General features: G+C 42.7%; 1 protein-coding gene across 7 annotated transcripts in view; it reads left to right on the top strand.

The window, feature by feature from the left end:
* Positions 1 to 20784, top strand: part of PLCB1 (phospholipase C beta 1) — a 648190-nt gene that overhangs the window by 17915 nt on the left and 609491 nt on the right. The window lies entirely within an intron of this gene.

Below are 20784 nucleotides of genomic sequence, written 5' to 3'. Positions count from 1 at the left end.
CTTTTGATCCATTTCATGGATGACTCTTTGTAATTTATTTAAAGCCTCTACTTAAAAAGAATATCTAAGGTGGAAATGTGTTGGGATTTTCCAAGGACTGTAGTCTGAAATATTAGATGTGCTAAACCCTAGAACAATTGGCATTTTTCAGGACAAGAGCATAGAACTGTGAATACATCTGTAGAAGGAAGTTAGCCAGTATTACTGATGTAAGTCGCCCTTCCAAATCTACCCATAAAGAATGAAGAAAAAGGATAAGATGGTCACTTTTGACCCTGGTGACTATAACTCTGGTCTTGCCTTTCTCTTCCTTCTCCCATTTGCTGCTTATGAAGGGTTCTCCCACCTCAGCAGGAATTTGGTCCTAAAAGTTTGGAAAATCAGGAATAAGATATCCTTGAGCCTCTACCTTCACTTTTTCAGGAATTTCTTCCCATTTTTAATTTTCTGTCCACCATATCGTGAATGTAGAATCTCATTTATTAGGAAACCAGTTGAGATGATTCCAAATTGAATTATTAAAAAGTAGAATGTCTGCAAATCATAAGATTTATTTGGAGTTTAACAGGCAGTTAGACAAGAATGTTCATTGAAAGTGATTATTATTTCAATAGACATGGCTACGGTTCTGCCCTTGAACTTACAAGGCCGCAGACCATGGAATACTTTGGTCCTATAATTTCTGATGTTTGGAAAGATGGGATAGGTTTTATTGGGAGTCCTAACTCCATACTGAAACCAATAAAATACCTGGCACCGAACTGTGAGGTGCTATTAGCCTCTTCACATCCCAAGTTAGGTCCCAATGTCCAAGGTTACTGGTGTTTGTCAGCCTCGTCTCTGCCTTTCAAGGCAGCCTGGATTTCCCCAGTGAGTATGACATGGAAACTGCTCTGTGCCGTGACATGTCTGGGGTCAGGGTGCAGCCTGGGGAAACTCTTAGGGTGCTGGAAAGTAATATCTGGCCCCCGAGCCAGTCCTGAATGGGTCTGTTTACTTGTCCAAAAGGCAGGTTTTAGCTTTGTGACACTGGAGTCACTTTCTGAATATGGGTGCCCTGCCATCGTCTCTGGCCACAGACGTGGGACTAAACCACAGACCCCAAGCGAATGTCAGAAAATGTGTTTGAGTAAGATTTCATACTTCATGTTTATTACTGGGTGTGTTAAATCACTTTGGCTTTGACATTCAGTTTGGTTTCCTGCTGTTATGTATAAAACAATGACTTGAAAGAGGTTTTTAATTTTTTTTTTCCTCCTAGAGGCTATTTTTAGAACTGTTGAAGCTATATTCATGAAAGATATATTTATAATGCCTAGAGCATTTTTAAAGGTTGGGTATTTGTACGAGAGACTAAACTGTCAGTTTGATTTTTCAGCTTGTAAATCAGGCTTCTATAAAAGCAACAGAAGGTATTTTGGGCTTTTTTAATAATTCATAGCAACTCAGTTAAGCTCCCCTCTAAGACCAATGATAAATATTTCTTTGCTTAAAGAAAGAGAAAGTGTTTAGGACCAAAGGGTCTTTAATGCACCTTTATTGTTCTGCGAACCCAGTATTTTGACACATGCTTATTTTCAAATGTAGGAAAATCTCTTTCAATTTTTTATACTAACCATTTTCTCTTGGTTATAATGCTGTTTATGCAATTGAAACAAATAATGTGGTAGCAATACTTCTGTCTCTTTATTCCTTTTCTTTTCATGGACATTAATCTTACAGTTCTAGCCAAGAGCTGATAATTTCATTGTTCACTTTTTAAGTCATCGGTCAGTCATATATCAGCGTTTGGAGGTTGATTTTTTTAGTTAATGATCATATTATCAGTATCTGAAAGATGAGAGGATTGAAGAAAAAAATTAAACTTTCCATGATTCTAAGTTTGTCATTGTCTTCTGGCTCCAAGGCCAGTCCTGGAGCCAGAAAGCATAAGGAATCCACTTCAAGGAGATGGACCCCCTGTACGTGAGTTGTTAGCGTGAATGTATATGAGGCAAGATGGTACCCACGAGTGAGGGGTGGCCAGCCAAGCTTTTAGTCCAAGTTGTGGCGTAAGATCCTTTGAAGGGATGGGCTGAAGATTGCAATCATGATGTCGCTTAGAGGCCCACTTTCTGAAAAATATTTTATCTGACAGTTAATCTCAGTGATGTGAATCTATCACATGTACTGTAGAGATTACGTCTCAGAGAAAAAAAAATATGGTGCTTTTCAGTGTATCCCTTGACTTCCCCTGCCTCTGGTGTTTCCCGCTGTTGAGAAGCTGGCATTGGCGCCCGCTGTCATGGGCCTCTGTTCTCCATGGAGCTTCTTCTTTTGTCTTTGACCCTGTTTCTCCTTTGTCCGCAAAGCCTGTGCCAAAGTGCTGATTTGTAATCACCGGAAGAGCCTGGTCGGCTTAGAGGTGAGCTGAGTGGCTTCAGAAGCTCTTGGTAAAGAATAAAGAATATTGTTCCAAGATCTTTCTTTCTGCAGCACTGGAGGGGAAGCCTCACTTTTACAGTGTCTGTCCATGTCTTCTCTCCTGTCGTGGCCATGTGGACCAGAACCATCAATTTCAAGCCATTGGTTTTCCTCTCTGTGAACATAGACATGGTTCCTTCTGTAACCCCTCCTTTGATTTGTCCTCGTAGAAATGACAGGTGGCAAAGCAGACAGACAGCCCAGGTGATAGACTGAGGAACTGAAAACCAGAGCTGGCGAGTGATTTTTAGGTAGGAGAAATGTGCTTTAGGGTTGGTGGGAGCAGATACCTATGAACATCATCTTAAGGGATACACGTTCATGATTTGTACCAGCCCTGGGCTTATTTCAATTATTCTTTCCCTTGTCTTGTTGGCTCTGTAAATCTTATTGACTGTCATTAGCAAAACCGAGTTTCTGAATATGACTGTTTTTAAGTCTGGTTGTTTTTCTTATGTCAGTGTGTGTTCTGTAAGGAGGCTCAGTTTATTTGTCATCCTGGGTGAGAAGGGGCTTCTGCCCAGCCTGAGTATTTAAGAGGTTGCCTGCATCAGGCCATGATTTTTTCCTTTGGAGCTATGCCCTCTTGGGACCAGAAACTAACATGGGAAGTGTCAGCCAGGAAAACCCATGTGAACGGCAAGAATGTCTATCACAACTTTGGAAGTAAAGCTAAAGAAGGAAAAAGGGTCAGTGTGAAAGGCTAACAGAAACCTATCCTGCTGGAATATGAAACAAAGTAGACCTTTGCCTGGCAACTTGATGCCCTGCTTCTGCACCAGGGCTGGTGTAAAAGTAAAACTAGTCACGACTAGTTCAGATCCAGGAAGTTCAATATAGTTCAGTAAACTTTTTCCTTGTATCCGTAAACCAGGAGCTTGGGGGAGAGGAAAGGGGAAGACATGATTAAAAAAGGAATAGGAGGAAAAATACACATTTCAAATAGAGGACTTCTATTAATATTACTATATCTTTTTACATTACAGATATGATTAATCTGTGATTTTGTGGAGAATATACAAATAGGTTCTCTTTATAAGAGAGTAAAGAATTCTCGATGTCTTTAACCAGTCCCTACCATTGACCTCAGTCCCAGTCTCACTCCACAGTCAACTGCTGGTGACAGCTTCATGGTACCTTTCCAGGGGTCACTCTCTCTTGCTCTCTCTCTTTTTTTTTGAAAAAAATTAATACATTAATTAAAAGATTAAATATATTTTAATATATTTATTTGAAAACCAAGTTGTATGAAAGAGCACACTAAAGAGTCTCTCTGTAATGAATCTGCGCACGTGCTAACTATGGGACTATTTCATTTCGTTTCATTAATATCCATTGGCACCCTAGATAACATCATATTACTTTTCACTGTTCCACAACCTTGCTTTTCCCTTTATAGTATAGCTTACAGGGTTTTTCATGTAAGTACACACCTCTACCTTATTCTTTTAAATTGTTCTATCACAGCCCATGGAACGGATTGCTAAATTGTATTTAAACAATAAAGAATTCTCATTGATAGATGCGTGGTATGTGTCTGTTTCCAGTTTTGGGCGTCAGAAAATAATCCTCTACTACAGAATAGTAGTCAGCCTTGTGTGTCCCTCTCTGAGTATATGGGTCAGGCGTCCCTGAGGTGAATTTTCAGAAGTACAGTTGCTGATTGAAGGCTATACATAGCCTAAATTTTAGTTAATGGTTGTGTCATTTTATAACTCTGCCAATCTTGTCTGAGAGGAACTGTTTCCTCAATCTTCACCATCACTGTTAAGAAATATTTTTCCTTCTGCCAGTCTGATGCGACCATTGTATCTGTTTAATCCGCTGTTGCCTGATTTTCTAGTAATCTGTGTCTATTTCGTGCATGTATGGACAATGGCTGTTTTCTCTTACATGAATTACGTCCTTAAACCCCTTGCCTTGTGTTGAGAGTTGTCTCTGTAATCTGGATGGTCATCCTTTAGCTGTTGCAAAAAAAAAAAACCAAAAAACAAAAAAAACAAAAAGATGTTGCAAATACTTTCTTCCTGTCTGTGGCTTATCTTTGAATTTCTTAACTTTTAACTTACGCGTGACAAAAGATGACTTGACTTTTTCAACTTCGGTGTATTCACAGTTCAATTTTTTTTTTTTTTGCTTTTTTTGCTTTATTTAAGGTTTTACTTATTCATCAGTCTCATAGCCATCATTATTATTAGTTGAGATTTTTAATTCAAGTACAGTTATCTTAGTCCATTTGGGCTGCTCTAATAAAATTCTGTAGACTGAGTAGTTTGTAAACAACGGATGCTTATTTCTCACAGCTCTGGAGGCTGGAAGTCCAAGATCAGGCTGCCAGCATGGTCTGGTGGGGACCCTCTTCAGGGTCTCAAGACTTCTGGACACATGGTGGAAGGGGCTGAGGGTCTCTCCACAGCCCTTTTTAGAAGGACACTCATTCCCATTCACAAGGACTCTGCCATCAGGGCCTGATAACATCCCAAAGGCCCTGTCTCCTGATACCATCCTTGGGCATTAGGGCTTCAACATTGAATTTGTCCCTGGGGGTGGGGACACAAACATTCAGACCGTAGCAATCATGCAGTGGATTTTGAGGACTGATGTGAACTTGAGTTGCAAATTTAATTTCTTCACATGGTTAGTCCGGTCTGTTGGCGGTCCCCTGTCCTCTCCCCCACTCTCCTGTAGCTGTCTTCTGGCGGCGGGTGTGGGAGGCGGGACCTGTGACGCAGGTCGACCTAAGCTGACGCTGCTGTCTTACTCCTGGCGCTGACGCCTGTGCCACCTGTGGCACGGCCCAGATCTCCTCCTGTCTTCGTGCCTGTGGGTTTCTGGGAGGTCATTTCCTACTTCATTTTTATTCTGTTCACCTTCTCCCTTTCACAAAGCTTTCGGATTCAACAGGTATGACCCTTTCTGTTTACCTATGATCCTGGATTACAGACATAAATTGACACCTGCATAGCCAGTCATTTCTAGGAATTCAGGACAAGAGAAGAGCTCTACCTTCTGCTCTGTCTGCCATCTTGTTCTGGCCTGTGATTTTTGCATGAGATAGCCATTTGGGATTCTTGCAGAGTGATGACTAAGTGTCTATTAAGGACATCTCTAGACTGCCTTCTCTTATGGTAACCTTAAATTTCTATATGGAGTCCAAAAGCAAAGTTTAACCATTAAATATTTACATAAGATGCAATGACATTTTCAGCATAACAGTCCAGAGTTCAAAAATATTTAAAATGATCTAGAGGTCATCAACCTATTCCAGAAAATCTAGGGGTATCATGTTAAAAAAGAAAGCAGTCTAACAATCTGGCCTCCGCGGAGAACCACCAGGCAGCACAGGTTTCATTAGTCTTTGTTTAGCAATAACACTTCCTCTTTTGCACACACTTCTCCAGTCTATCCCAGAAACATCAACTTGGAACTGTCTCGTACGTGCTAAATCAGGTAGGACACTCACGCAGTTGACTGAATGCAGTGATGTGCTTATAAATTAAGAAGATCAACGCTATGCACTTTTATTTGGTAGCTTCCCCCAAACCCTGAAACAGTAACTGATTTACCTTGGAAAACAGCAGAGCTCATGCTGAGTGTTGCTCTTGGAGGGCTGGGGTCATGGCTCGGGCCAAAGCAGTACACCAATCACTGCGAACAAACCAGCAGCGTCTATGGACTAAGTCTTTTCCTTCCCTTTGCCTCAACTTCCTTCACATAAGGAAGTTAGGGCAGACATGGCACAAAATCTAAACCCGAGTCCTTATTACTCTTGAGGCCAAGGGTTGGACCCCAGTAGCCGGCATTTGCATTCCTTTGCTTTTTCTGGCCTCAGGAGCTCACTTTGCCACCCACATCGCTGCCTGAAAGTCCCTGGAAATTAACACCCACCCAAGCAGAGAAGTTTGATGGGCAGATCCCACAGCTCCTTCACCTCTTGGGTGGAATGACTGAAAGGTGCAAGCTTTCTGCTTTCTCCCAGCGCTCTCCCTCAGCCAGGGGGTGTTTAGAGTCCTAATTTGGGAGGCTAGAACCAGAAGTCAGACAGCTGTGGGTCTGAGTTCTACTTGGACCCCGAATTCAATGAGTTGTGTCTGGTGAATCCCTTTAACAGTGTAAGCCTCGATTTCCTCATCGATCAGGCGGGGTCTTACTTGCGCAGAGTTGCTGTTAACAAGTGATGCATGAAGTGCCCAGCCCTTTGTAAACTCAGTCTTTGTGCTGGCTTCTTTTTTTTTTTTAATTTCATTTTTTAAAATTTCAGTTTTATTGAGATATGATTGACAAATAAAACTGCAAGGTAGGTATTTAAAGTGTACATCATAGTGATTTGATATATACGTATACATTGTGAAAGGATCCCCACCCCCCACCTGCAGTCTGGTTAATGAGCACATGCATCTCCTCCCTTATTTTTCTTATTTTTGTGTATGCGTGAGAACATTAGCTCCTGCTCTCTTAGCAAATTTCATTTGTGTGTGTTTGGTGTTATCAGCTCTAGTCACTGTATTATCCATTAGGTGCTCAGCCGTTTCTCATTTTAGAGTTGAATGTTTGTACCCTTTTCCCAACCTCTCCTGAGTTCCCCCACACCCCAGTCCCTGGCAACCACTTTTGCACTTTCTGTTACTGAGTCTGACTACACCCCCTCTTTTTCTTTTTAGGTTTCGCATATAAGAGATACCATGCCATATTCTCTCTCTCTCCCTTTGGCTTTATTTCACTTGGCATAATGCCCTCAAGATCTATTGTGGCAGCTTCTATTATTGGTATATAATGAACAATTAGTCTCTGACTAAACAATTAGTCCCTAAATAATCGTTAGGGACCACAAGTGTGCTGTTTTGAAAGCCAGGTGACCATCTATTCACATACCTTTTAAGATATTTTTTTTTCTTCTTCTTCTTCAAGGTAATAGGACTGGCTTTCTGTTTAGACTCTGCTGTGGCCTTTTGATCTGAAGCATTGAAGCTTCGGTCTGCTTGGGCAACAAGATGCTTATTTATGTATTTCATAATGTTTCGGGAACAGAGTTGTGGAAGGAAGAAGGGATTTATCGTTTAGAAGCCTTTTTCTCTGAGGATAATTAGCTAATAAATACTCCATCCTAGGTGAAAGGTTTTTGACCCTTGGGAATCTGAAGCGCCTTATAGAATAAGCTTTAAGATGATTTAAAAGTCTTGGATAGGACAAAATGCTATTATTCACAAGAAGAGTTGGACTCCACTATGGTTGTCTGTTTCTTTTTTCCTAAAATAATCACTTTGGGATTATCACTGCTGTATTGGCATCAGGCCCCTCCTCCTCCTCTGTACTGATCAGATGCTTAGAGATTAAACTTTCAGTGTTTGTAAATGTAATTTAGATAGTCAGTGGTCTGATGGATTGCTGCGGAACAAGTCTCTTCTCATCAAATCCACTTCCAGATTAAGCTCTATTTATTCTCTTCTCTTTCTTTCTTTTTTTTTTTTTTTTTAATGGAGGGATTGGGGATCGAACCCAGGACCTTGTGTGCTAAGCACACGCTCTAACCACTGAGCTATACCCTCCCCACCAAGCTCCATTAATTCTCAACACTTCCTTCTTTTCACTTCTGTGAGCCCCAAAGTTTCTGCCTCGATGAACTCTAGCTTGTGTGGGATAGCCAAATGTATGGTTGCTTGCTTAGCCAATGTGGATGCAAAAGAGGAAAACATGTTGTTAGAATGGAAGCTTTTACAAGGTTGTGATTCATGGTTTTTCAGTAAATGTACTTGAAGATCAAGCTGATGATTGTGAAATGGCATTGTTGCACTTTTCTTTGGAATCATTTTTCGGGTATCAGTGCATTAGTACGATTTTCATGTCACCATCACAGCCCTTCATCATGCCAATAACAACAGCAGTGCTCATTTGACTACGCTGCAACCAGAGTTTAGAAATATATAGCACCCTGGCTTTGATTCAAAATTCATTACTCCTAATATAATTTAATTACAAAATTATGCCTCCATTTTATGACTTGCTTATATTTAGCTCTTCCTAGTCTTGTACTAGAAATTAAATTGGATGCTTTCCATGCTCTGAAGTTATTATAATGGGATATTTGTACCTTTTGATGCAAAATTAGTTTGAGACACTGGATGAAAGGAATGTGTAGAGGAAATACATTTTGCGTACTGTTCATAATTTTATTTCCTGTTACGTGGAAAACCCACTTGACCTTGTTGTGAACAGAACCCCCAGACTTGGTGTGGACAGCGTCATGCTCCTTTGCTTGAATGATAGATGTTGTAGATGGAGTGAGCATATTTGATTGTCCTCTAGTTCATTTTCTTGCCAATCCAAAGTTGTTTGATCTTAGTAATGGGGTCTTTGTCAAGCTGTTTCTATATTTAACCAGCAAGACAAGCCTCTTTTTTTATTTCTGGTAAAATAAATGGAGATGGACAGTTGAGTCATTTGAGCATTTACCACAGTAAAAATAGACTAAAAAATGGAGTTGTTTTCCATTTTTCCACATTTTGTCTAAATAATTTCAAAAGGTGAAGGTATGAACTGTAAATAAGCGATTTACTAGGAAGTTGGTGTCCCAGAGCATAAATACGTTTTTCTGAATATGCACTCATTCAATTTGCACCTACCTTTTAATTATTGTTGTTATTATCATTGGTGTCATCATCACCAGTAATAGCAATCCCAGGTATGGTGTTTTCTGCATGCCAGACACGGCTCTAACACGTATGTGCTCATGCGTGCGTGCACACACACACACTTGCTTCGTCATTCCCATGAGCCTGTGAGGCCAGGGCTGTTCTCACCCCCATTTCCAGGTGAGGACACTGACGGGTGCACAGAAGCTGAGTCACAACCCCTGGTCATCCAGTTCATTAATAGAGGCAGGAATAGAACCCAGGCAGTCTGTCTGTGTGTCCTGGCTCTTAACATCTTGCTTTTTAAAGAACCTGTTTCATTTGTGAAGTTAAGTTTCTCTGCGAGAGTTGTTTTTCCCTCTTAGATTTGTCTGGAAAGAAACCTCAGGAGGGATATTGCACATACAAGGAGAAGGCAAACAGGATGAAGTGATTCTCGGCATGGGCTGCACTGAAATCACCATGGGGAGGGGGGTGGGCTTCAAAACTGCAAGGCCCCGGCCCCGCCCCCGGAGAGTCTGATTTAATTGCTCTGGGTTGCGGTCAGGACGTCGGCTATTTTTCTTTTGGAAAGCTCCTCATTTGATTCTAATGTGCAGCCAAGGTGAACACGGAGAGAGGGAGCAAGCTGACATCACAAATCAATTCCGTGAACTTCCTGAGCGGTGCTCACTCTGCCTCCCCGTCCGTGGCCTCATTTCTATCAGAAGTCATACTCGGCTTGAGCACCCAGAGGCCCTACAAGATTCTGAATTATGTGGCTATGATTGAATGGTATTCCCTCTACTGTACTTAGGAAGGCAGGAAATTACCAGCATTTTTTAGAAAAAGAGTCTCCTCGTCCAAGATTGAATCAGAATAGATACTTTTGTTACGTTCAGTTGATTAAAATTCATTTAATTTTCCATTCCTGACTGTTTCAGGTATTAGCTCTTTGTTTTATTCTTACCCAACATGTCCTCAGCACGCAAGCCCTGTTTATTAACCTTTATGGTTTTCTAGAGCCTCTATTAGATCACGTTACTGTTTGAATTCCAAATTTAATTAAATTAGCTGCACTTTGGAATAAGCAAATGTGGTTTTAGGAATGATTTTATATAATTATTTTAATCTTAACTTTGTCTTGTGGATACAGAAGCAGATATCAGCTCGTTCAATGATAACATCATTACATTTCCTATCAATTTGTTTGAATCCTCCCTTGACTGACACCTCAGCCCAGCAGCGGGGAACCAGGTAGAGTCAGATCATACACAGGTGTGACAGGAAGCGTGTGGTGTCATCACTTCTAGGTGATACCTTTGAGAGTGGTAAAAATTCATGTTTCTCCCATAAGAAGTTTTGGTCTTCACTTCCGTCTGGTCCAGGGAGCATGGATTGTGATGAGAATGATTTTGTGGGAGGTTTCTCTTTAGCTTTGTGCACGGCCAACCGTGCACCTGTTTGAAGTGAACGCCTCAATGAAAAGTTTTATGGGGCAGAACCAGTTGCTGTGCTGAGAGACTAAGGACCATGCTGATAAACATAATGGAGTCTGTCTTTAGAAGGACACGTGTTCCTATCCGGTGGCGTCATTAGACCAGCTGACCTATCCGGTGGCGTCATTAGGCCAGCAGTCTCAGCACTGCCATTGTGGATGATGAGACATGAGGTGGTCAGAGGTGATGGGACTTTAGACTAGTTGTGAAATTTTCACCTATTTTAGCCCTGACACAGTTCATTCCTAGATGGAAAAATTAAAAAAAAAAGAAAAACAAAAAAAATGAAATTTGAAAACAGTTTTATATTGATGGTGTTTGGAGGGTGAGTTCTTCCAGCAGCTGACCCCAAGACAAGGATTCAAACTCAAGTAGTTTATTTGGAAAGTGACCCCACACACAGGGGACAGAGCAGTGAGGGAGTGAGACAGGCCAGGGAAGGCAGTGGTGAATTATCAAATAGTTTACACTCTGGGCAACGGAAGGGGAACCCTGGGGGCTGGGGTGGAACACACTTCAGAATTATTCCAATTGAGAGGCGAGAGAGCTGGGGTATTTACCCTCCAGTTCCCACCTGCCAGCGTTTGAGAGCGGCTCTCCCCCAGGCTGTTACGTCCTTAGCACTTCCTCCAGCCCCTCTCAATGTCCACGGGCCTCCAGACCTGTGGGCCCCAGGCTTCGAGAAAGCCCTCGGACAGAGTTGTGATTGGATGCTGTCAGTTGGCAGGCGTGGGAACACATGGGCCCCCAGCAGAAGTGACTACCCTGAAGGCTGCAGTTTTCAGGCTTTCAGTTTTATCAATCTCTACTACAGAGTGCAAACAGGATGCTAAACCCATTCACAGACAGACCTTGCTTAGACCACATAACACATTAAAATATAAACAAGAGTGCATTGAAAAATCTGGGGAGTTCATATACAAATCTAGATTCTCAGGAAAAACCAGAAGACCTGGCAACCCTGGTTGACACACCCCCATGGCCACATCTGGCCACCTTGCGTCCGAGAGGACGTGTGGTCTCCTGGCAGCCGTAGTCCCCAGCAGGCCAGCCTGCCTCATGGACATGACCGCTTGGGCTCATGTAGACTTTTGAGTGTAAAATTATCAGACATCTGTGGCAACATCCTGGACTGGAAGCTTCAACAGGCTGATGATTACGAAGCTTCATGTGGAATGGAGTTAATTCTGTCACCGTGGGCCTGTTGGATGGCCGTGGCAGAGAGACCGATTTTACAGGCGAAAAATGGCTGAGGGTCAGCAAATCCAGGCCCTGCTCATAACTGCCGTGAGCAACGCGATTGATGCTCTCCGAGCCCCTTTCTTCTCTGTGAAATATGGATTTGAAGTGTGTGAGCCCTGAGGTCATTCTCAGCTTTAAAAGACTATTATTCCAAAGTGACTTTCACGTGGCATTGTGCTAGGTGGAGATTTATAAATATGACTCCTTGGCAAAGGATTTCATGTTGAATTGGGCCATTAATCTATGGGTGGGCTCTGGGACACCAGGCAGAGTGACTTCCCCTTGGTGGAATGAATGGGATTAATTTCATCCCCCGCTGAAGGCAGTGGGCACCGGCCAGTTAAGCCAGCTAGTGTGACCCACCCTTTCCCTGCTGTTCAGCTGTTCTGTCCAGCACAGTGTCCTCTGGACACATGTTGCTTTTTACATTTAAATTTTAATTAAAATAAAATAAGAAATCCATTTCCTCAGCCTCCTTAGCCACATTTCCAGTGCTCAGTAGCCACCCGTGGACAGGGACGGCTAAAGAACATTTCCGTCACTAACAGAAAGTTCTGTCGGATGTCACTGCATAGAGATTGGATCAAGAACCGTCTATTCAGAGCCAGTACTAAGTGAACATGTCCTTGAATTTATGGGGAAAGAACCTTTCTCTCTTTTGCTGTGATCTTGTGTTACAAGGATGTTATATGGACCTGAATTTGCTATTTTGTTTCCATGGATGAAGTTGTTGGGATAGTTTGGGTACCACTCTGGGAGCCTAATGAGTAAGCTAACTCTGCAGAAGGCAAACCATTAAAGAAGCAAATCTTCAGTGATGCCATTTGAGATGCCAGATCAGACCATTTCAAGCCCATGCGCTGATAAGTCTCCTTCATTGTCTAAGCCAGTTTAAGACGGGATGTTGTCCCTTTGCAGTGAAGATTGCTAACTGATACATGGGACATTCACTTATTTGAAGGAAAGCAGGGACCCAGATGTCTGGGATCCAGCTGCATCTGGCCCATAAACATGAGAGAGAAATAGAGGAGGGGGTGACATGTGTGTAATCTTATCTACACAGTGACTGTCATTCCCTATACAAGACACCTTGTTAGTTTTGTGTTTTTGTGTGTTGGATTTCAGCTATTAGGGATAGTTTAATGGCTCTGAGCCATCATTAGGGAAGAGCATGTCTTGAGAAACAGGGGAAAAAGTGAAAATTTGTGCAGAAAGTGCAAGATTGTCACAACTTCATCTGTTAGTCTCATGGCCTCAGTTATATCAGAAGGATTTCAAGGGCAGAAAAGTAGTAGAACTTACTGATAAACCACTGTGTTGTGGACATCCTGTTGGGGTGCCTTAGGCAGACTGTCTTATTAATGACTCAGGTGACTGATTTTGTCCATCTTTGCATCGGGGCCATGGAGGCCATCATTAGAGTGGTTGTTTCCCCGGAAGGCCACCTGGAGCCCTGTCTCCCTCTGCTCTCCCTGGATCCCGCAGGCAAACCCGCACCTTCGCACTTTCCATGTCTGACTCACTTCACTTGCCCAACAGGGGATGAAGGCTTTGAATTCAGGGACTTGACCCGCGAGGTGTGGCATTTCCAGCACACTGCTAGGACACAGGAATTGCTCAGTCATTGCCGGTCAGGTGAATGAGGTTTTCAGCAAGGCTGTGGTGTTCATGTGCGGTTACGGACTCCCAAGTGGTGGGAAGCCAAGCCTGCCAGGATCCAAAGCCGGTGACTTCTGCTGTTTCTCGTTCATTAGCACCTTCTCCTTGTGTTAAGTCTCCAGCCGCCTCGCTCCCAGCAGTTTATGTGACCTACTTCCTGGAGGCTAGAGAGAGCTTGGGGGGCCTTGCCACCTCCTTCCTGCCATGCGTCCCAGAAGCCCGCCTTCACCTTCTGCTGCTCCCTCCTGTGTCCCTCCTCCTTCCCTAGGCCACCCCTCCCTTGTTGACCCTGAACCCTGACTTCTCAAAGATTTTACATGAACATTTATCCCTTCTGTTTCCTGTGTTGTCAATATTTCCCCTTCAACCAGATCCATCCAATCAATATTAAACACGACCAACCTCTCCCATCTTAAAACCCCCCAACCTTTCTTGACCTTCACTGTCTGCTTTCTTTCCTTTCTCCTTTTCATTCACGTGAGCGTCTTTAAAGACTTGCCTGTACACTCCGCTTCCATTCTCAGCTTTCACCATCTCCTAGGTCTGTATCAACCCAGACTCTGTACCCATCGCTCCAAACTCTTCTTTCTAAAGCCACCAATGACCTTCATATTTCAAAATATATTGGCCATTTTTAGCTCTCTTTGCACTTAATCTTTTATCAGAGTATTATTTGAATTGTTGATTATTTTATTTTCCTTGAAACATTTGATTTTCTTTACTTCCTTGCTCTCATAAATTTTCCCTTTTCCCTTTTCCCCAGTGGCTTGGTTTACTTTGTTGGCTCCAGGTTGCCATCCTCCCCCACTCCCAGAATCACATCCACACTTACAGTTTTATTTACCACCTGGACACAGTGGCTCTCAGTTTTACAATAGCATCCAATACGCTGTCCCCTGGAGACCCAAAGTCCAGCATTTCTAAAGCTGGTATCATTCTCATCCTCTTTTCTCCCCTGACCTGGTCCTGCCGCATTAATAAAACTACCACCGTTCAGAGTTGCACCATCTGAACCCTGGAATCCTTCCATGACACCCCCTTCTCCACCTTCCCTTCAAGCTCTGCCTTTTGTGCTCCAGCCACATTAGCCGGACCAGCCTCGTCCCTTTCCTTCTGCTTGGAGTCTTCAAGTACCTTCCATCTGCTCGGGAGGTGCGTTACTGCCCTGTGTCACCCCCGCCCTTGCTTCACGACACTTTTCACAGCTGTAATAAAATACTGTGGCCACAGTTATGCAATGTCTAGCTCCCCTATTAGAATGTTGACTTCATGAGAGGAGAGTCCAGTGTGGTCCTGGTAAATGTTTGACAACTGGCTCTCCTGCTGGGAAGAATGATCTGTGGCATTTGCTGATTTCCATGGTGTAAATACTTCCACTGTGTCTGATTTCAATCTACCAGGACATCGCCATGGAGCACAGATTTGGGACGAGAGGGACACAGTGGGCCCTCCAAAGCTTAAGAGAAAGCCGTAGCACGCCGCTAGGCTCTTCACTGCTGTATGTGTCACTGTGACTGGGGCCATGCTGGGCACGTTGAAGATAATGACTCTTACTTAGAAGGAGGCTTAAATGCCGTGTTTTTATCCCATCATAGAAAGGTGGTGGTAAACAAATGCGTCAGACAAAAATGACACAAAATCTTTCATTTTAGAATTGGACCAGGCCTTAATTAAGTTATCACATCTACTCCCTTCATTTTCTTCTCTTGTAATTGAGGGTCAGGAAATGGATCTGCCCCCGTCACAGAGCTGGCTGGTTAAGGAGCCCAAGTTAAAGTGCACCGCTCTCAATTAACCAACCAACATTCCATTCACTGTATCACACCCTCATTTCCAAAAACAGTAAGCAATTTTAATACTAGTGATTTAATTCAGGTTATGTTATTATACGGTGGTGTAGTGGAACACACTGTAAACATATCTGCTTTACAAAACAAAAAGCGATGTTTGATCCTTATTAAATTTTAAGTTGTCTGACGAGAGGGATTTTTCCCTTTATCATCCCCCCCCCTTTATTAGCTGTTGTAGTTATTTACAGAATAAACATATTAACCTTAACATTTTTTATAATTTTTTCGGGGGGAAGTAATTAGGCTTATTAATATTTGGAGGGGGTCCTGGAGATTAAACTCAGGACCTCCTGAGTAGTGGTAAGCATGCGCTCTACCACTTAGCTATACCCTCCCCCCTAAACATATTAGCTTTTACTGTGCAGCAAACCACTTCAAAACTTAGTACCTTATATATTTATACAGTGGAATACTACTCAGCCATAAAAAATAATAAAATAATGCCATTTGCAGCAACATGGATGGACCTGGAAATTGTCATTCTAAGTGAAGTAAGCCAGAAAGAGAAAGAGAAAAATACCATATAATATCACTCATATGTGGAATCTAAAAATGAACTTATTTACAAAACAAAAAAAGGCTCACAGACGTAGAAAACAAACTCATGGTTATCAGTAGGGGGAAAGGGAGTGGGAAGGGATAAAATGAGAGTTCAAGATTTGCAGATAACTAACAACTATGTATAAAATATAGTAAAGTGACTCACCAGGGCAGAATTGACCAGTGGCTTCCACAGCTTCCTGAAATATTGAGGCTGTGCTAAATACTACCCTAACCAGGCAGTTGAGTTAACTGCATGCACCCAACATCAGAGATTTTGCACTGCTGTGAACTCTAGGTCCCCTCTTCATACCCTAGACTTTGGGTCCTCCACTGATGTTCGGGGAAGGAAAGATCCCTGTAAGGTGATTGGGTAGTGGGGCCACATCCCAACCCAGGATGCACTTGGGCCACACCTGCTGGAAGCATCTCTTACAACCAGAGTGTTTTGAGGTGTATAGAGGCATGAGGCTGGCTAGGGGCAGTTGCAACAACAGAGGGAGATCTTCGTTAATCTTCAAGGATATGACTTGCTGTTATAAATCTCTCAGTGTTTTGTGCTAGTTTTTTTTTTTTTTGTCTCTTTTTCTCTTCCCAAATGATTTTGAAGTGGTTTTTCTGTGCCTGATATAGCCTTTTTTTTTTTTTTTAAGTATTCCTATGTTGGGAAGATGGAAATAATTCAAAATCTGTAAGAACACGGGGGAAGTGGAAATTAAGCCTCAGAATTCTTTACTGCTGGAAAATGATCATGGGGAATTTTCCATAGTCAAGAGGGAGAAATCATTCCAGATCGCTTCTTCTATCCTGGGCCACTTTTTTTTTTTTTTTCCTAGAGTGAGAAACACATGAGTTTGACTGAGGGCTAATTTGGTAGGTTTGTCAGTGAACCATGGGAAGGGATCAGTCCTTACTCTGAGCTCATCTTTTTTTTAAGCTGAGTGTGCTCTGGGAAGATGCAGGCATCAGCGTATTTGTATCCAACCGAGCCAACAGAGCAGGCAGTGAAAGGGAAGGAAGGCCATTATCTAGTGAATGTATATTGAGTGGGGAGCCACTGAGGTTAAAACATCCCGTTTATTGCCATCTCTTTATTTGTACTTTATAGAATTAGCTCACGACCTCCATAATCGTTCTTTTGTAAAATGCCCTGTGTAAGAACGTGGACTCTGAAATCCAGCTCCTTGGGTTTGAAACCTGGCTCAACACTGTATGTGTCTCTGAGAAAGCCATTTAACCACTCTGACCTTCAGATTCCTCTTCTGCAAAATGGGAGGAAACACTTGACACAGTACACAGAGTCAATGCTCCATACTTGCTAGCTATCTTTACCTGTATATACTTTGTGTGTGTGTGTGTGAGAGAGAGAGAGAGAGAGGGAGAGAGGGAGAGAGAGAGAGAGAAGAGGGAGGATTTGAACTATGGCTGATGTTTAGGTATTTCTGGTTCATATTTTAAATCTTTTTTGTCACTCAAATTTGGTTGAAAAGTTGGGGTCCACAAGGAACGCCAGTGTCCCACGTTGCAGGTGTACCCCAGAGTGAGTGTAGATTGGGGGTATATCAGAGAATTAGCACATGGACTAGACTGCCCAGAGCTCTGGAGTACGGATCCAGATGCCTTTTGCAGAAGAGGAATCTGAAGGTCAGAGTGGTTAAATGGCTTTCTCAGAGACACATACAGAGAGGACCTGGGCCTGCGACCTACATCAGTGAGCCTTAGGAATGGAAAGCTAAGGGGGACAAGACAGTTTGTCACCCAAGCCAAAGATCTGGACAAGCCTGATGGGCCCACTTACCAGGATGGCCATGGAAAATGAGATTAAATTCTCTCCCTTTTTGAAAGCAGGAGCCATGCTTCATTTCTCTTTGTGTGTCTCTGGCTTCTTCTTCTTCTTTTTTTTTAAATTTTATTTTATTGAGTTATAATCAGTTTATAATGTTGTGTCAATTTCCAGTATAGAACACAATTTTTCAGTTACACAGGAACACACATTTATCGTCGCACACAGCAAGGCTTCTTATATTAAAAGAATGGGCACACTGTATATATATTTATATTTACATACACTATAATGTGTATGTGCAGTCGAACTGTAATAATTCTATCTGATAAAACTGAAAAAGGCAGAAAAAAAAAAAGAATGTCATTAAAATCTCAGTCAAGATGATCCAGAGGGACACTGATTTGGTCCCTCTGCTGATCAAAGTCAGCGGTGTCCCAGCCATGTTCCATGGGGCCTCTGCGCGCCCATCCCTTTTGAGTGCCTGGGCTGTGCTCTTCTGTGTTGTATCTGAGGATCCAGGCAGGCCTGCTCCAATCAATACATTATTTTATCTCCCTCGGACAAATAGAAAATCTCACTGACTCGGGAGAAAAAACGGCATGTATTTTCTTTTTTTTTTTTTTTCCCTCAAAGAGTATCTCAAAGCCTAAAGTAACTCCAGTTGGATGTTTACCAAACACATGTAATAAACTGTTTTTAAAAACAGCGGTAAGAAACAGAAGCATTTGAAAGTATAACTTTGCAGTAAATCACAGTTTCATTCAAACGTAAGTGGGAAAATTGGAATAGGAAAGAATGCCATTTGCAAATTTATTTGAAATCTTGTTGAAATTTTTAGTCTTACAAGGTCTGGGTGGGATGAAAGAGGGTAATTGCTTACAGTTTCTTACAAAAACAAATCAATACATCAGTGGGAAACAGGCTATGCGGTAGGCATTACTCTGGTTTCTGCTTTCTGACCTGGAAGGAGCATATTGTATTAAAAGGATATGCTAGAATCCAGGCGGCCTTTAATTTCTGACTTTATGGATACATAAAAACCATGAATAGAAATGATTGATTCTAAGTAGAAAAACAAAAGAGCCCTGAATCTCTTAGGTGGAGCCGTATGAAATTGCCATCACTGTAGGTCAAAAAGAGTCAAACATGAGCTTTCACATAGTTCAGCAAGATACTTGTGAGGAAGAACAAAGTGTTACTTTTGCTAAATTGACCATCTAATGAGGACAGTACAGAGCCAACACTGATGCAGCAAAATCAGTTAACGTCCTCTGTTGTTAATGGATATGCTTTAAAAAAAAGTATTTTTTTTTGGAGGGGGGTTGGGTGGAGTAATTAGATTTATTTATTTACTTAATTTTTTAAACGGAGGGACTGGGGATTGAACCCAGGACCCTGTGCATGCTAAGCACTCATGCTCCCACTGAGCTAACCACCCCCAGATGTGATTTTATCCTAACCCATTTGTATGCCGTGCAACGTGTCATAAATCACAGCAGAGGATGCTCCACTTTTAAGAATCTGTGTAGGCTTCTCACATTTCCTTATGTTGGTGTAATTGAGTCCAAGCGTAACTTTTGCTTCAGAGGTCAGCTTCAAATTCGAGTTTGGGGAAAAATAAACTTGGAATTCGCTTCCCACATATTTATCGTTTTATTTGCTCATGGGTTAGGTTCTCTTTCTGTCGCGTAGGAGACAAACTGGTGTAGGTGGCTTTCTTTGCGGTGCAGGCTGGCAGTGCGTGGTACAGACGCTGAAACCCCGTCTGCTCGGGTTTGAATCTCAGCTCTCTGACTCGACTTTGAGGAAGTGACTTAACCGAGCTGTACCTCTGTTTTCTGCTATTAAGCACTTCCTCGAAAGATTGCTGTTGAGGAGTGCACGAATTCAGAGAAGATGTTTGGATCAGCTCTTTCCATTCTGGAAGCGCTGTATGAGTTTTCATTATTATTTTTCACTGCAGTCTTCTTTATGAAACTTGTATACCTGGCCTGTCTGGAGAATGACCAACTCCCCTTCAGAGTGAGAAGCTATACTGATTCTCCTATACCAGAAATTCACTTATGGGGAGTGTCACTTTGTTGATATAAAGTCCACACAAGCCGTGAACCTGCAGGGTGGGTTTTCCTTAGTCAGTTGATGCTGAGTGGGGATTGGTTGGTGGGAGTAAACGGGTCCCAGTGTTCACCTGGCTGGGAACCGTCCCACCTGCTGGTTGCCTGATGTACGTTCTAGAGCAATTCCTTTGCAGGTGTGGTTTTCCCACAAAGCAGTAAGTGATGGCTGGGTCTGTGTGCTGTACGAATGTGCCTCCTGTTATTCATTCATTTATTCAGCATGGTTTTACTGAGCACCTACTAAGTGTCAGGCATTCTTCTAGATAATACACAACCACCTAATTTGCATTGTACATCGAATGGCAGGCTAGCGAGAGGGCTAAGAGCAATGGGCATTGCTGGGGGAGGGGGTGGTGGTGACTCCACAGCTGCTCAGGGACAGCATCTCTGAAAAGCTGAGTTTTTGAGCAGTGATTTAAAGGAGCTGGGGGACGAACCATCTGGAATACACAGGAAGAATATTCTAGGCAAAAGAATTAGTAAGCGTGAAGGTGTGTGACTTCTGGGATAGTTCGGTGACCAGAGGAGTGGCCATTTGGCTGGAGCAGAGTAGATGGGGGACTAGGGCAGTAGGAGGAGACAGAGTCAGAGAGGTCACTGTAAGGCAAGGGCAAATTGTGCTGGGGTTTCTAGACCATTTTAAGGACTTTGGCTTTTTTCTGGATGAAATCTGAAGCCATTGTAAGGTTTGAACAAAAGTGGGATGTAAGACTTGTGTTTCAGAAAATGATCCCTATGAGTTATGATTCAGACAAGATGGCATAGATCCATGTCTCTGTGCTCTTCTCTGCTAAATACACCAGAAATCCTGGAAAAGATGCAGGAAGCAGCCAGCAGAGAACTCTGACAGGTGCCAAGAGGAAGGTATGTGACATTGGGACTAGAGGAACAGCACAACGGTATCAGGGCATCTCCTCTTCTTCCCAGCCACAGAAGAAGGCGACCCAGGCCCCACAAAGAAACACAGGGTGGCCCAGGGAAGCCCCTTCCTTCCATGGGTCTAGTGGGTGTCCTTCCACT

This window comes from Camelus ferus, chromosome 19, assembly GCF_009834535.1.
Source record: "Camelus ferus isolate YT-003-E chromosome 19, BCGSAC_Cfer_1.0, whole genome shotgun sequence".
Taxonomy (NCBI): Eukaryota; Metazoa; Chordata; class Mammalia; order Artiodactyla; family Camelidae; genus Camelus; species Camelus ferus.
Note: the sequence above shows the minus strand (reverse complement) of the source record. Positions and strands in the feature narration are given on the sequence as shown.